The sequence below is a fragment of the Sapajus apella genome, unplaced genomic scaffold (assembly GCF_009761245.1).
Source record: "Sapajus apella isolate SASKATOON/1434 unplaced genomic scaffold, GSC_monkey_1.0 scaffold93, whole genome shotgun sequence".
Taxonomy (NCBI): domain Eukaryota; kingdom Metazoa; phylum Chordata; class Mammalia; order Primates; family Cebidae; genus Sapajus; species Sapajus apella.
Window position 1 is genome coordinate 5,007,926 of NW_022437033.1, and position 15,636 is coordinate 5,023,561.

Below are 15,636 nucleotides of genomic sequence, written 5' to 3' on the forward strand. Positions count from 1 at the left end.
AAAATATATAATTTCCTAAAAGCAGTCATTCTTATTTTCAGTGCTATTATGCATTATTTAAATATATTAAGTAATAAATTTTATGTTTGGTGTTTTAATGTGATTTTGAAGAAAGGAAAGGTAAAAACATATATATGTATTATGCTATATTAAACCCATGATCAACTTTTTCCAAGACATTTTATCTAGTATATCTGAACCCTAGATATCAATATTCCTTGAATTACTTTTCCCATTGTCTCTTAGGCCTATCCCTTCAGCTCACCAATATGCCTAGACATCCTTAAATGCCAGAAAAGAACCATGCAAGCTTGTTATTCAAATGACTCTGCTACTCTATCAAAATCAGAACTTCGATCTATCTCCACAATTAAACTCGACATACTATCTGGAACCTCAATATAATAATGGAAAAAAGGGTCCTTAGTTTGGATATCCTCCAAAAGCAGAGGTGGAGGTAGGGGTTGGCATGGAAATAGAGATTCTAAGGGACTAGAGTAGAGGACCGGGAAGACTGAAACTCAGAAAGGTCAAAAAACAAATCAGGGCTTTGTTAATAGCTAATCATAGCTGTCAGAAACCAAGACTCAATCCTGTGGAAGATCTTCTTAGAAGTCATGAAGAATGTGTCTCATCATTGTATCCCTAAGGGACAACAGAGGCGAGTATATTCACTGGATTCCTTCTCCCATTGCTCAAAAGTTGCACCTTTTGGGGGTTAGTTAAGTCACTCGCACCTCCTGCTTTGCAATTAAGGTTGCCAGATTTGTAGAATAAAAATAGAAGACACTCAATTAAATTTGAATTTCAGATAAATCACAAATTTATTTAGTATAAATTTGTCTCATACTATATTCAGAAAATACGTATACTAAAAAATTGTTTCTTATCTGAAATACAAATCTAACTTGGTACCCCTATATTTATCTAGTGATCCTATTTGCAATGTAACTGAATGGCTAAGCGGGTTCCTGAAGATTTACCACTTAGCAGCAGCGGCAAGTCACTTGGCAGAAAGCAGAGGTATATGGTTCGGCTAAAGTAATTTGTTAAGAGGCCTTCAGCTGGTTGCCATAGCAACAACTGGCATTGAAAAAGCAGGCCAAGTGTAAGGTGTCTATGGATTTAAAGGTGAACATCCCAAAATGGAACCACCCTAAAGATTTAGCAACTGAAATTATTAAATTCAATGGGATGCGAAAAATCCAAGGTCATACTAAGTCTAGCACTATCCTGAGGGGTGGGAGAAGGCGCAAGATGGAGACAAGGGGTTATCATTGGTGATGGTCTAGTTGGGAAAACAGTATGGAGAATCGGTTGGAGAGGGATAACTATCCTGTGAGCCATTTGAGACCAGAGACCAGGCCTGGTTTGTTTTTGTATTCCCTAATATCTAGAATATATCTGGCAGAGAAGGCCAGTAAATGTTTGTAAAATAAGCATATAAAAAATGAAGGGATATATGGAAAAGGAAAAAAATAAGAATACATTGTGAAGGCCTGAAGAAAAATTTGATTCTTAATTCAAAGAGATCCTTACGTGAAAAGAAAAGAGTTCTGAAAGTGAGAAAACAAGTTGCCATTTATCCTCGTATTTCAAATACAGCATTAAATAAGGCCCTTTAAGTGGAGTTTTTACAATATGCATATATATAATATAGCCCATAACCAAGAGGTTCTGCAGGGTAATCACTGATAACCATAATCGGAAAATGTTAACTCTTGTCTACAAGAATTTCCTGAGTAATTATATGTAATTTTAAACTTCTTTTACAATTATGAGTCTTGGGTTACTCAGTTATAAAAGAATAATACTTATCCCTCTTACAAATTAAATCTGGATTTAAAAGTAAATACTTACAAAGTGCTATCAAATTTCAGGAATCGTGTGACCACTCTGAGGTTTATTCTAATAGATGTTCACAAAAGAAAGTTTAAAGGAATGATAGGCAGAATGTATTCTTTCCCTCAAAAGGTATCCACATCATTATCCCTAAACACTAGAAGTGTTTTGTTACCTGGTGATATGGGTTAAATGATGTTCCTCAAACACATATTTTGAAGCCATTACTGCCAGTACCTCAGAACTATGACCTTATTTGGAGATTGGATTTTACAGAGGTAATTAAATAAAAATGAGGTGACTCCTAATCCAAGTTGACTAGTACCCTCAAAAAACTGAAACTTGGACACAGAGACAGACGCAAGGGGAGGAGATGGACGTATGACCTGAGTGATGCATGTAAATGACAAGGAATGCCAAGGGTTGCCAGCAAACACCAGAACCTGGAAGAGGCAAGAAAGGACTCCATCCTGGAGCTATCAGAGAGAACATGGCCCTGATAACAACTTGATTTCATACTTCTGACCTCCAGAATCATGAGAGAATATATTTGTGTTGTTTTAAGCTGCCTAGCTTTTAGTGCTTTGTTATGATTGCCCTATGAAATTAATACAGTTGGCAAAAGAGACTTATCTGATATAATTGCAGTCATGAAGTCTTAGACAGTGAGATTATCTAGGACCCAATATAATAATTTGAGCCAATAAAAAGCAGAAAATGTTCTCTAGCTGAAGTCAGAAATGCACTAGCAGAAAGACTTAGGGAGATCCAAACAATGGGAGGAACTCAACTAACCCTGCCTTTACTGGAGGGGCCCATATGGGATACATGAGAAGGGTTGCAGGTATTCCCTAGGAGCAACTGGCGAACAGCCAGCTATGAAAAAGGGCCACAGTCCTACAAACACAAATCATTCATTTCAGCCAACAAACTAAATGAGCTTGGAAGCAGATTTAGAAAGGAATACAACCTGGAGTCCCCAGAAAGGAACATAACCCTGCTGACACCATGATTTTGGCCTTATGAGATTCTAATCCGAGGACCTAACTGAGCCAAATTGTACCCTGACTTCTGATGGAAAGATCTGTGACATCATAAATGGGTGCTATTTTTTTATTGTGGTAAAATATATATAATACTTACCATTTAACCATTTTTAAGAGTACAGCTCAGTGGCACTAAGTACATTCATATTGTGCAACCATCACCACCATTTATCTCCAGAACTTTCTAATCACCCCAAACTGAAACTCTGTATCAATTTGTATTAGTCCGTTCTCACACTGCTACGACGCAACACCCAAGATTGGGTGTATTAGTCTGTTCTCATACTGCTTGCTAATAAAGATATACCGGAAACTGGGTAATTTAAAAAGGAAATAAGTTTGATGGACTCACAGTTCCACATATCTGGGGAGGCCTCACAATCATGGCGAAAGGCAAAGAAGAAGCAAAGCCACATTTTACATAGTGGCAGGCCAGAGAGCATGTGCAGGGCAACTCCCCTTTATAAAACCATCAGATCTCATGAGACTTATTCAATATCATGAGACCAGCACAGGAAAGACCTGCCCCATGATTCAACTACCTCCCCCCAGGTCCCTCCTACAACATGTGGGAATTATGGGAGCTACAATTCAAGATGAGATTTGGGTGGAGACAGAGCCAAACCATATCACTGGGCATTTTATAAAGGAAAGAGATGTAATTGACTCACAGTTCTGCATTGCTGAGGAGGCCTCAGGGAACTTACAATCATGGTAGAAGGCAAAGGGGAAGCAGGCACCTTCTTCATAGGGCAGTAGGATGGTGTAAGTGCAAGCAAGGGAAGTGTCAGATGCTCATAAGCCCATCAGATCTCATAAGAACTCACTCACTATCACATTATCAGCATGGAGGGAAATTACTTCCACTTGGCCCCACTCTTGGCACTTAGAGGTGATGTGGATTACAATTCAACATGATAGTTTGTGTGGGATCACAGCCAAACCATATCACTATTAAACAAAAACTTCTCGTTCTTCCCTCCTTTAACCCATGATATCTTTCTGTCTATGTATTTCACCGCTCTGTATACCTCATAAAAGTGGAATCGTACAGTATTTGCCCCTTAGTATCTGGCTTATTTCACTTAGCATAATGCCTTCAATGTTAAATGGGTGCTTGTATTAAGACACTAAAATAACCCAAATTATTGTTGGTAATTTGTTATAGTAATAGTAAATAAAACACAGGTATATACTTCTCAAATAAAAAAAAAGTTCTATTTTCATGTTTAAGTATTGAATATCTCTAAAACATGCTATTGTAAATTTTTGATACAAAATAATAATTATCATCTTTGCACTGTTTTACTGGATCCTCCTGTGCCTCACATTTTGTAAGCCTACTATTTATCTCAGCATTTGCCATGACAAACAGATTTGTCTGGTGTGACCATACAGCTCCTCTTTTCAGTGCCCTTTTTCTATCTCTGGGTTTGGCCCTAGGACTTGCAGATGATGTCACAGTAGGAGCATCTGTGGAAACTGGCTTGGTACTTGCACGTGCTCAAACAGAATTTCTATGGAGTCAGAAACACATAGGGCATCAATAACGAATGCGGTGGTGGGAGCTGGTAGGTAAATGCTCCCTTTGTGTATCTTTCTAGAAGAGAACTTTGTGGTGCACTGTTTGTCTCCTCAGAGGGTCCGCGGGGACTGAATACCTACCGACCACAGTGGTAACCAAATCAAGAAAGCATCATTGAACTGGCTTTTCTTCCTTCCTTAACTTTTGCCTAGTACTCCGTTTCTATTCTCTGAGACACTTCCCAAAATAATATTTTGAGTGAAACTGCCTCAGGCTCTGAATTCTGAGGGAAACTTAGTTTAAGAGAACTATGAAAACAATACTTGCTCATTATGGACAATTGAGTAAAGACAGAAAAGTGAAAGGAAAAAAAATAATCCATAATCATGTACCCAGAAGCAATCATCATTAATACTTGAGTTCAGTCTCTTTGTGAGCCCCTATTGGATTTGCACAAGAACCTACCAATTTTGGCTCCAGACGATAGTGCCTGTCTGGATGACTAACATGAAATTCCATGCTTGATTTCTTTTGATGGCCTACGGATGAAGTATACTCAGCATCCCTGAGCAAAAAGGATCTAAAAGGGATATTTTTACATTTATAATTCAGGCAAATTATCATTTTTTATCTAAAAGGTCTAAGAGCAAAGTAGATTTCTTGGTCATTAGGAGAGAAGTGCCCTAAAAAAACTAATTTATGGAACAAATGTAATAACTAATAACATTGGTTATTACATTTGTTCCATAAATTAGTTTTAAGAACTTGATAAGAACATAGTAAAAGAACCTTTCCTGGAGCATTGAACATAGTGTCCTAAAAGCGATTTTCAGTACTTTCCCTTGCTTTTGAAAATACAGATCTGGGCACAGTGGCTCATACCTGTAATCCCAGCACTTTGGGAGGCCGAGGTGGGTGGATCACGGGTCAGGAGTTCAAGACCTACTTGTCCAATATGGTGAATCCCCGTCTCTACTAAAAATACAAAAATTAGCCGTTCGTTTTGGCATGCACCTGTTATCCCAGCTACTTCGGAGGCTGAAGCAGAAGAATTGCTGGAACCCAGGAGGTAGAGGTTGCTGTGAGCAGAGAAAGCACCACTGCACTCCAGCCTGGGCAACAAAGCAAGACTTTGTCTAAGAAAAAAAAAAAAAGAAAGAAAGAAAGAAAGAGAGAGAGAAAGAAAAGGAAAAGAAAATACAACTGAGACCCTACAGGGACATTTGCCAATAACTGTAATTCACAAATGCAGCTGTAATTCCCATGACTACAGTGACAGAAGGATAATTTGGAAGAGTACAAACTCAGACCACATGAAATTAAACTCCCAACCTTAATGATGGCATAATCCTTTCATTAAAGAGGAAACAAGATGAAGTCATTAAGAAAAAAACAATGGGAAACACGGGGAAAAGCAAAGCATTTTTGAGGAAATAAAACAACAAATCTACACATCTTGCCTTTCTGGATATATTTCATGATATACAAAAAGTTATTTTCAGACAGAGAGTTTCCCAGAGGTGCTAAGAACACAATGTCGGTGAACACAAAAGCAGGTATGCTCTGGCTCACAGATCAAGGCCTACCACTTGCTGGTAAATTGAGTGCCTGCTGAAAAGTCGGTATTTCAAATCCCTAAATGCCCAGCCCCATTTTGTTGAGTGCAGGAGTTTTCTCAGTTTCTGAGGAAAAGGAAGTGGGAGAAATTCAGTCCCCTTTGTGAGAAATCACGGCAGGAAAATGGAATACCTTCCCGAGGCAAAAGGGGAGAAATGGAACTACTGCTAGGAGGCCACAGCTGCTTTCCTTTAGTGAAAAGTGTTTCTGTGATGTTGATATATGGCTAATAAAGTATATTATTAATAATTCAGGAAAATAAAATAAAATTCATTCTGGAGTGAAAAACAGTCCAGTTTATAAGATCTGTGCACAATGAATATGACAGCAAAAGACCTGGACAAGTGGACAATAATTTATTCATAAGGCACCTCTGTGTACTTTTCTATTTGCCCTTTTAGTAGAAGATGTATGTGTGTCTATTTTATAAGAAAATTACTATCAGAATGAAGGATACTTAGGTTTATTTGTTGCTGTACTTTCTGGCACAAAGTAGTTCTGTTGCCTCTTGTATTAACACTCACATAATTTCATAGTGAGAACAATTTCCACTTCAGTTTCCTTACTTGGCATGTGGTCTAAATTAGCCAATTTGTACAAGAAGTAATAACTCAGCATACTTCTCCACATATTTGTCTCTGGGGAAAATTCAGTGGTGCTCCCAGGCATACTATACTTTCAAGGTTTCTTCCATTATGTTATACTCAAAGACAGTTCCACAACAGCCAGAGTATGGAGACCCTTCAGGTTTCCTTACACCACCTTCTCCGATCCTCTGTGGTAGCAAAATAAATATTACACCAGGAAAGTACTGCACACAAGACCTGGCGAACATGCAATGCTGGGAGCCAATTACTTAGAGCCTTGTTTCACTCAATGGATTTACCCAGCAGCCCAACAGGGCTTAGGCCTCTTCTCAGGAAAAAAAAAAAAAAAAATTGACAGCTATGCAAGTATGGTAGTTGTGTAAACTATTAAAGCTCATGGATTGATACCAACATCTATTATTATGACTACTTCAAGACTTCAAATCAAGAGGAAAGACCACAGAGGAACCAACCCTTAAGAGAAGAGAAGGAATTTGTAGAGGATGACTCTACACATTTGGGGAAGCAGGGTGGGTAGAGAGGAGGGATACAAAGTGGTGGGGAGGATGGGTAGAAAAGGGAGAAAGAAGGTGGTAGGGAGCTGGCAGGGGGAGAATGGGGGTAGGGAGTGGGGAGTGCTGTGGGGCAGAGAGGAGGAAGAGGGAAAGAAGGGAGAGCAGCAAGGAGTGGGTTTAGAAGGACACATTAAAGGCTATTGTAGTTGTTCACCAAAAGATACTATCAACAGAGTCAAAAGACAATGCATGGAATGGAGAAAATATTTGCAAATTATATACCTAAGAGGTTAATATCACTCCTATAACTAAACAACAACAAAATACAACTCATTTCAAAAATAGGCAAAGGACTTGAATAGACATTTCTCTGATGGAGATATACAAATGGCCAATAAGCACATGAAAAGATGTTCAACATCTCTAATTTTCAGGAAAATTCAAGTCAAACCGCAATAATACACTCTTTCATACCCATTAGAATGGCTACCATAAGAAAAACAGAACATAACAAGTATTGGTGAAGGTCGAAGAAAATAGAACCCTTATGTACTGCTGGTGGGAATGTAAAACTGTACAACTGCTGTGTAAAACAGTATGATAGTTCCTCAAAAAATTAAACGTAGAATTACCGTAGGATCTAGCAATTCTACTTTTGGGTATAGCCCCAAAAGAACTGAAACAAGGAACTTGAACAAATATGTGTGCACCCATGCTCATAGGATTATTCACATTAAGCAAAAGGTAGAAGCAACCCAAGTGTCCATCAATAGATAAATGAATAAAATGTGGGATATACATAAAATGCACTGTTATTAAAACTTCTGAAAAGAGAATTCTGACACATTACCACCTAGATGAACTGTGAAGACATTATGTTAAATGAAATAACACGGTCACAAAAGGATAAATACCCTGAGATTCCACTTATATGAGGCACTTAGAGTAGTCAAATTGATAAGAGACCGAAAGTGGAATGATGGTAGCCAGGGGCTGGGAGAGGGAGGAGTGGGCAGCTATTGTTTAATGAGTAATTAATTGCAGTTTTACCGGATTAAGTAAATTGTGAAGATAGATTGTGGTGATGGCTGCACAGCAGTAAAACCACTGAAGTTAACACTTAGAAATGGTTATGATGGTAAATTTTAAGTTATGTATATTTTAACACAATTCAAAACTAAACATTCCAAAAAAATACAGATATTAGTCTCACAGACGTATGCCAATGAATGAAAGAGGAAATGCATTTTTTAATTCAAAATGAGCCAAGCATTCTTGTATTTTAAAAATTGGTGTTTGATTTTTTTTCTGTAACTAGTTCTAACAACTTGTCCTATAAAGTTATAGTTATGTTAAATTACATTTTAATAAAATAAAGGTTTTTGTAGTAGTACAAAGCATGAAATGGAAAAAATTTGGACTTAACATATCTTGAAGGGAAAAATCTACAGAGCCTGGTGAATTAAGTAGTAATTCCATGGACCCATGGTGAAAGAACCTGTACATTTGTAAGCATTTGTGACTGTTTATGTGGTGTTTGAAGGTTATTTTCAAGAAATTATATAGAAACAACAACCATCACCTCCTGAGAAATTCCTGTTTCTGGTTCTCCCTCAGAAGGACCAGATTAAAAACTACAAGAGTATCATGCTCTGTTGAGTAGGCATGATATTTGGGAATACCTATTCTGCTAACCCAGATGGTGATTTTACCCTGAGCACATATCTTGTGAGTACTGCAGACACAGAATTATATTAACAAATCTAATCGACCAAATTCAACATTCTCACATTGGCTGGTAAGAGAAGCAGATGAATCCTAATTTTCCTCTCTTGGCAGTGCCAAGTACTACCCTTCTGAATGTAGTCACCACACTTAAGATGCTAAAAATGAGGAAAAGACTTCCACCCAGTGCCTCAATTCTGTTCCTTGTCTATCAGAAAACACCTAGGCACAGATTATGCAGGCTGACAGTAGCAGTATTTCTTCTCTGCAATTAACACAAAAGAATACACACAAAACTCTGTCCTATTTTGTGTTATGAAGGGAATCCTCACTATATATATGTGAGTGTATTTATATATCCACAAACATACATATATACATGCATATATGTCTATGTGTATACACGAGGTATATAGTACAAAGACATAAACAAACACACACATACACATATATATTTTTTCATTACTAGCCATAACGTATTGCTAGTTCTGTAACTAGCAATAACTGTAAATGCCTATTGGGGCCATCTTTAACTAAAGAAAGTCTCTCTAACCAGACTTCCAGCTCCTCCCAACACACTCCACTGTAGCTTCCTATAGCAATTCCATAGGAAGCTGATGCCTGGAATTGCTGTCCATAGAGATAATCCCATTTACCAACAGGAGAGTGAATAATAGGGAATTTCTGATGTTGGCCCCAGAGTAAAAATGTTCTAAACATGTGAGGTCCCTATACACACACATTGCAAGAGAGGAGCCATTATAGGACTAGGTAAGAGCTTCAGGATTTAAAGGGATGCCCACAGAATATTATCGTGGAGGACTTATATTGTTTATCCAGAGACCCAAGAGTAATGGAAGGAGCCAACTAAATGTGTGCCCACTCTTTCCCACTCTTAGGAAGCGTATTTTCAGGAAACCACAGTAGGACATAGAGCCTGGATGTGCCAAACTATGGAAAAATCAACAAGAATTGGGATGATAATGAAAGAATCATTGCCCACAACTATAAAAAGAAGCTCCTATGTTTGGGAAATACTGATACTTTTATTTATGTCATCAGTTTTATGTCTTCTGTAAGGCTGCATTTCCTACTGCTGTTTATAGGTCAATTTATAAATCATAAAATGTACTACCTCCCACATGCAATGTTTTAATATCAGTAGTAACTCTCATAAGTCTTTCATAGCTTTTTTCACTAAAAATGGAGACATTTTCTCCACTGCATTCCTATATTGCATGGCCTGGGGCTTTCACTTACTGTGTGTTAAATCCCAAGAGATCAGATTCATGTCTCAGACTGCCACTTGTTAATGCCAAATGATACACTGAGAGAATCATTCACTTGAACTTGTTCTTATCACCACGGTCACAAAAGGTAAAGGAGAAAATATATACATAGATATGATTTTGTTGGCAGCAATTAATATGACTATAAATCCTATAGCCATGGCTTGAAATGGAATAAATTCGAGTGCAATTATTTAATGCTCTGAAATCCATTTATCCTTTGGAAATATATTAAATTCCTGAATAGGAGCAGTATGGTTGGATTCCAAATCGATTTGTTCCTTAAAGCAGCCTTCTCAGGATTAAAAAGAGCCAACACCTTTAGTACCAAGTGTAAGGTCACATCTTACAGGAAACCATTCTCTCTGAGTTTCCCTTACAAGACTGAAGATGAATTAGCAGTGTGTTCGATATCTGTGTAACATAGAACAACCAGCTATCTGGGTCATGGGCTATAGGGTATCAGTACCTGGGGACTTAACTGAAGTGGAGCAGCAGCAGGAGAAGCACATGTTGCTTCTACATCCAACCTGTCTGCAGCTTGGCATTTGGGTCCAGGTCTGACTTTTCCTGGGATGAGTACACTTTATAAAGTAAACAGTGAAGCCTCAATAGGAGAGGTCATTTAATGGAGTCTAGCAGTAGGTCTCGACCTGACTGCACATAAATCAGCTGGGGTAGGGGTGGGATGAAAAATGTCAGTTCCTGTGCCTTTTACACAGACCAATTAAATTAGAATGTCTGGGGTGGTTCCAGGAAATCCGTATTTTTCGAACATTCCCTTTGTGATTTTAATGTGCAGCCTGGGTTGAGAACTGCCTTTTTAGGTGTTATTCAAGCCTTGTTATGGGGAATAGAGGATACACCTATAACCTAACTCTTAAAAGGTCGCCTGAGGAAGCCAACGTTTAAAGTTGCTTAGCAGAGGACATACAGAAAAATATCAGCCAGTTTTTATCAAGGATTTCTTTTTTTTAAGCAAGCAATGCTTCCATCTAAAGAGAGCGGCTTTTAAAATCTTAAGGCTGACTTTCTTTTGACCTCTGTAAATTGGCCTACTTCTTCCTTATATAACTGTCTATAGAATTTTTATAAACATATACCCTAAAAGGAGATGGATTTCTCTTCCGCACTCTTCACCCAGCAGTTAATTTATTAACACAAGTTTGGTATCTACCTCGATTTCTATGATTTATCAGCTTTCCACAAATTGTACTCTGAGTACACAAGTATAAATAAAGAAATAGTCATTAATTGATTAACAAACAACTCTTAAACATAACAAAAACCAGAGTAAATGTCAGTGATAGAAACTGCTCCCAATTTCCCATCCCATCTCTCCTGCTGAATTAGTCTGGCCCTTTGGCCCAAAGCTGATTTCCTGGCTCCTGAACTTTCTTGCAAATGGACTGTACTAGTCTGTTTCACACTGCTATAAATAATACCTGAGACTTGGTGATTTATAAATGAAAGTGGTTTAATTGACTCACAGTTCTACATGGCTGGGGAAGCCTCAGGAAGCTTACAATCGTGGTGGAAGAGGAAGTAATAACCTTCACAACACGGAAGGGAAGAGTGTGAAGGAGGAACTCTCAAACGCTTATAAAACCATTAGATCTCCTGAGAACTTACTATCACGATAACTTCCACCATGATCCAATCACCTCCCTCCCTCAAAATGTGGGGATTACAATTAGGGATGAGATTTGCATCCCCACACAGAACCAAACCATACCAAGGACACTCTGATTTTGGAAGTGATGACTTTTTACATGGACAAAAAAGCATGTGCTGATATAAAGCTTTCTAGCGCTATAGTTTCTTCTGAAGAATTTATACTAACCCAACTTGCTGTTGTCTTAGAAATGTCAGTGTATAAGAAAAGATGCATGTTGAAGCCTCATCCATTGGCTGAGGGAGTGCAGAGTAAGAAGAAACAGCTTTTCCTGGTAGAGACCCTAAAGTTGAGTTCTAAAACGTAAGTGATCCAGTGAAGGTGAGTGGGAGTGTAGTTTCCGGCAGGTGTGAGGGGGACGTTTATTTTATGCCACTGGAAACAAGACAGAGATAATAAAGAAGATAGCATGCTCAGACTAGAAATGGCTAGCAAACAATGTGCACGGGAGGTGGAGAAGGCATGGGGAGAGAAAAGTCTGGAGAGTCAGACAGGAAACAGATGGAGATGAATGCAAAAGAGACAAGATGAGAAGCATGAAGACCACTCAGGAAGCTACTGTAAGATCCAGGCAGAAGTTGATAAGGGCTGAACCTAGGGTGGTGGCATTCAAAACAAAGAGGGGCTAATGGTTTAGTAATATCAAGTACATGGAATGGACGTGACTTGGTGATAGACAGAGTGCTGTCTAGTCCCTAGTATGTCTTACAGATTTCTGGCTTGGCTACTTGGCTAAAGGGAAAGGCCCACTCATCATGTTTTCCATTTTCAGCAATAGGGACCTGGCCAAGGTGATCAGTTTAGGGTATGTTTGTCAGGTAAAATAAGGATCGTCTAGTTAAATTTCAGATAAACAACAAATACATTTTTAGTATACAATACGTGGGATAGATGCTAAAGAAAGGTCAGAGTTCAGATGGCCTGCAGTTAGTCAGATAGCAGAGGTGATGGAAAGGCAGGACTGAGCTTGAGTTGAGAAATTGTTTCTTCATAGGCACTAGAAACAGCAGTCAACAAAAGGTCTTGCTGTCGAGCACTTATATTGATAACTTTGCTTACTGTACCATATATATGTTAAGTTTCTCCATTTCAATCTGATAATGGGTAATTTACTTCATATTGCCATAGCGAAATATTCAACTTGGGCTTAAGAAACAGTACTGTGGAGGTAGAGAAAAAATAGAATCTTACTGACAGCACATTTATGTACCAATTCGTTTTTCAAGATATTTTGGTCATATTTAGACCTAGAAAATCATTATTTCCTTAAAATGTACTCAACTGGATTGATGATCCTTCCTATCTATACAGTTAGTTCTGGAAATTCTAATGCTCACCATTCATTATATCTCCTTCTCATTAAAGGGAGAATTTTCTTCTTGCAATTCTGACTTAAGTATGGACTGGGGAAATAAATTTCTTTTTCTTTTTTTTCTTTCTTTTTTTTTTTTTGAGACAGAGTCTCACCCTGTCACTCAGGCTGGAGCATAATGGTGCAATCTTGGCTCACTGCAACCTCTGCCTCCCAGGTTCAAGTGATTCTCCTGCCTCAGCCTTGAGTAGCAGGGATTACAGGTGTGTGTCACCACACCCAGCTAATTTTTTATATCCTTAGTAGACATGGGGTTTCACCATGTTGTCCAGGCTGGTCTCGAACCCCTGACCTTGTGATTCACCCATCCGAGCCTCCCAAAGTGCTGGGATTACAGATATGAGCCACAGTGTCCAGCTGGAAATAAATTTTTATAGTGGCAGGAGGAAGTTGCTAAGTTGACAAGAAAGACTTTTTTCCTCACAATGTGTTCTCACCTAGAAAAATACTACCTAGTTATTGTTTACTAAAGTATATCTAAGTGAATATAGACACTTTCTTCCATTTGTTTAGAACAGTGATCGCAGAGTAGATAGTATAAAACATTTTGCATCAAGTTAAAATACAAATGTAAAGGAGAATGGGAGAAACAATCAATGAAAAACTACTGATTGAAATCTGTAAGGTTAGTAGAAGTCAAATATTGTAAATCGCATCTTCAGGATCAAGAGATTTCTGTAAGCTGGGCTGCCAAGGGGAGGCATACAGAAGTGGAAGCCTGCAGCCGAATCTTAGAGAATGGGTAAGATTTAGATATGTCCTATAGAGTGCAAGATGGACATTTTGAGAGGAAAAGCAGCTTGGGCAAATGCACAGAGGCAAGAACTCAGCATGCTCTATGTAATATATATTTGGATTACTAATCTTTCTGAATTCAGGAAATTATGTTGAGGAATCATAGGGATCAGTTTGGATAGAAACATGACAACAAAAGGTCTTGAAAGTCATCAGAGGAGTTTTGGCAAAAAGAAATAATGCTAACTGGCATTTTTCTAAGATTATTCTGATAGTGATATAGATGATGAATTAGAAGAAAGGGATAAAGTAACCAGCTAGATGAAGTACCTGGTATCGCTCAATTATGCCAGACAGAAGGGATTCCTCTGATCTGTATTCTTTTTTGAGATGGAGTTTCACTCTTGTTACCCAGGCTGGAGTGCAATGGCACGATCTCGGCTCACTGCAACCTCCGTCTCCTGGGTTCAGGCAATTCTCCTGCCTCAACCTCCTGAGTAGCTGGGATTACAGGCACACACCACCATGCCCAGCTAATGTTTTGTATTTTTAGTAGAGACGGGGTTTCACCATGTTGACCAGGATGGTCTCGATCTCTTGACCTCGTGATCCACCTGCCTCGGCCTCCCAAAGTGCTGGGATTACAGGCGTGTGCCACCACGACCGGCTGTATTCTTGAAACAGTTACTTGACTATCATTGCATGCTGCTCCATCTATAGGGCAATGGTCAGCAAACAGTATCAGTAAAGGGCCAGAGAGTAAATAGTTTAGGCTTTACAAGCCGTAAGGCAGTCTCTGCATCTTCTATGCAACCCTGTCTCCAATTGGAGCAAGAAAGCAACTATAGAAAATAGCGTAAAGAAATGGGTGTTTGGTCTTCCAATAACATTTTATTTACAAAACTAGGCAGTGTGGTGGATTTGGCCTGTGAGCTGTAGTTTGCCTTACTCTGCTCTAGGGTGTTGGGTAACTACAGATTTATGAAGCAACGGACAGATTGAATGGAGAGTACAACTCTGTCATTTTAGTTGTCGATTTTCCTTCTTACTCAGTTAAGAAAACTCCTTATTCTATAAACAATATATGTGGGAAGAGAAAATTCTTTCTTAGATTTATCTTGCCTGGAGTGTCATTATTACCATTATTATTACTAATATATTGTTATCTAATCATATGTCTCTTTGTTTTTATAAATCATATCCCTGTGACTGAGATAATAAATGGATATTATAAATGACCATTGTAGAATGTGAGAATAGAGGTGGGGCAACTTAGCATGAGGAATGAAAATTATCCAAATGTACCTTGAAATGTTAGGTTAATACAAACATAGGACCACATGTATTGTTATGATATCAGACAAATTTCCAAAGATACCTGTCAAATGCATGGATATTTTGGTTAAGGGTCAGTTGATCCCTTTCAGCAACACGTAGCTCCCACCCCTAAAAGTAGGTGGAGTATGCAGAGGTGGATTAGCAGAGCTAAGGATTGGGTATAGGAGGATAAAAAAGAAAGAGGAAAGGGAAGAAAGTTAAAAGAGATAAAACGGTAAAGAAACTGCTGGTAGACAGGAGGACTCTAGTTTCTCATTTCCACAAGATTGTAAGTAGATCCATGTGTTTATTCAAAAAGGCTAATAAAATAAAGTTTGCAGAGGGGCTGATTTGAATTCTATGATTCCAGGGCATTTCTTTTATTCATCGT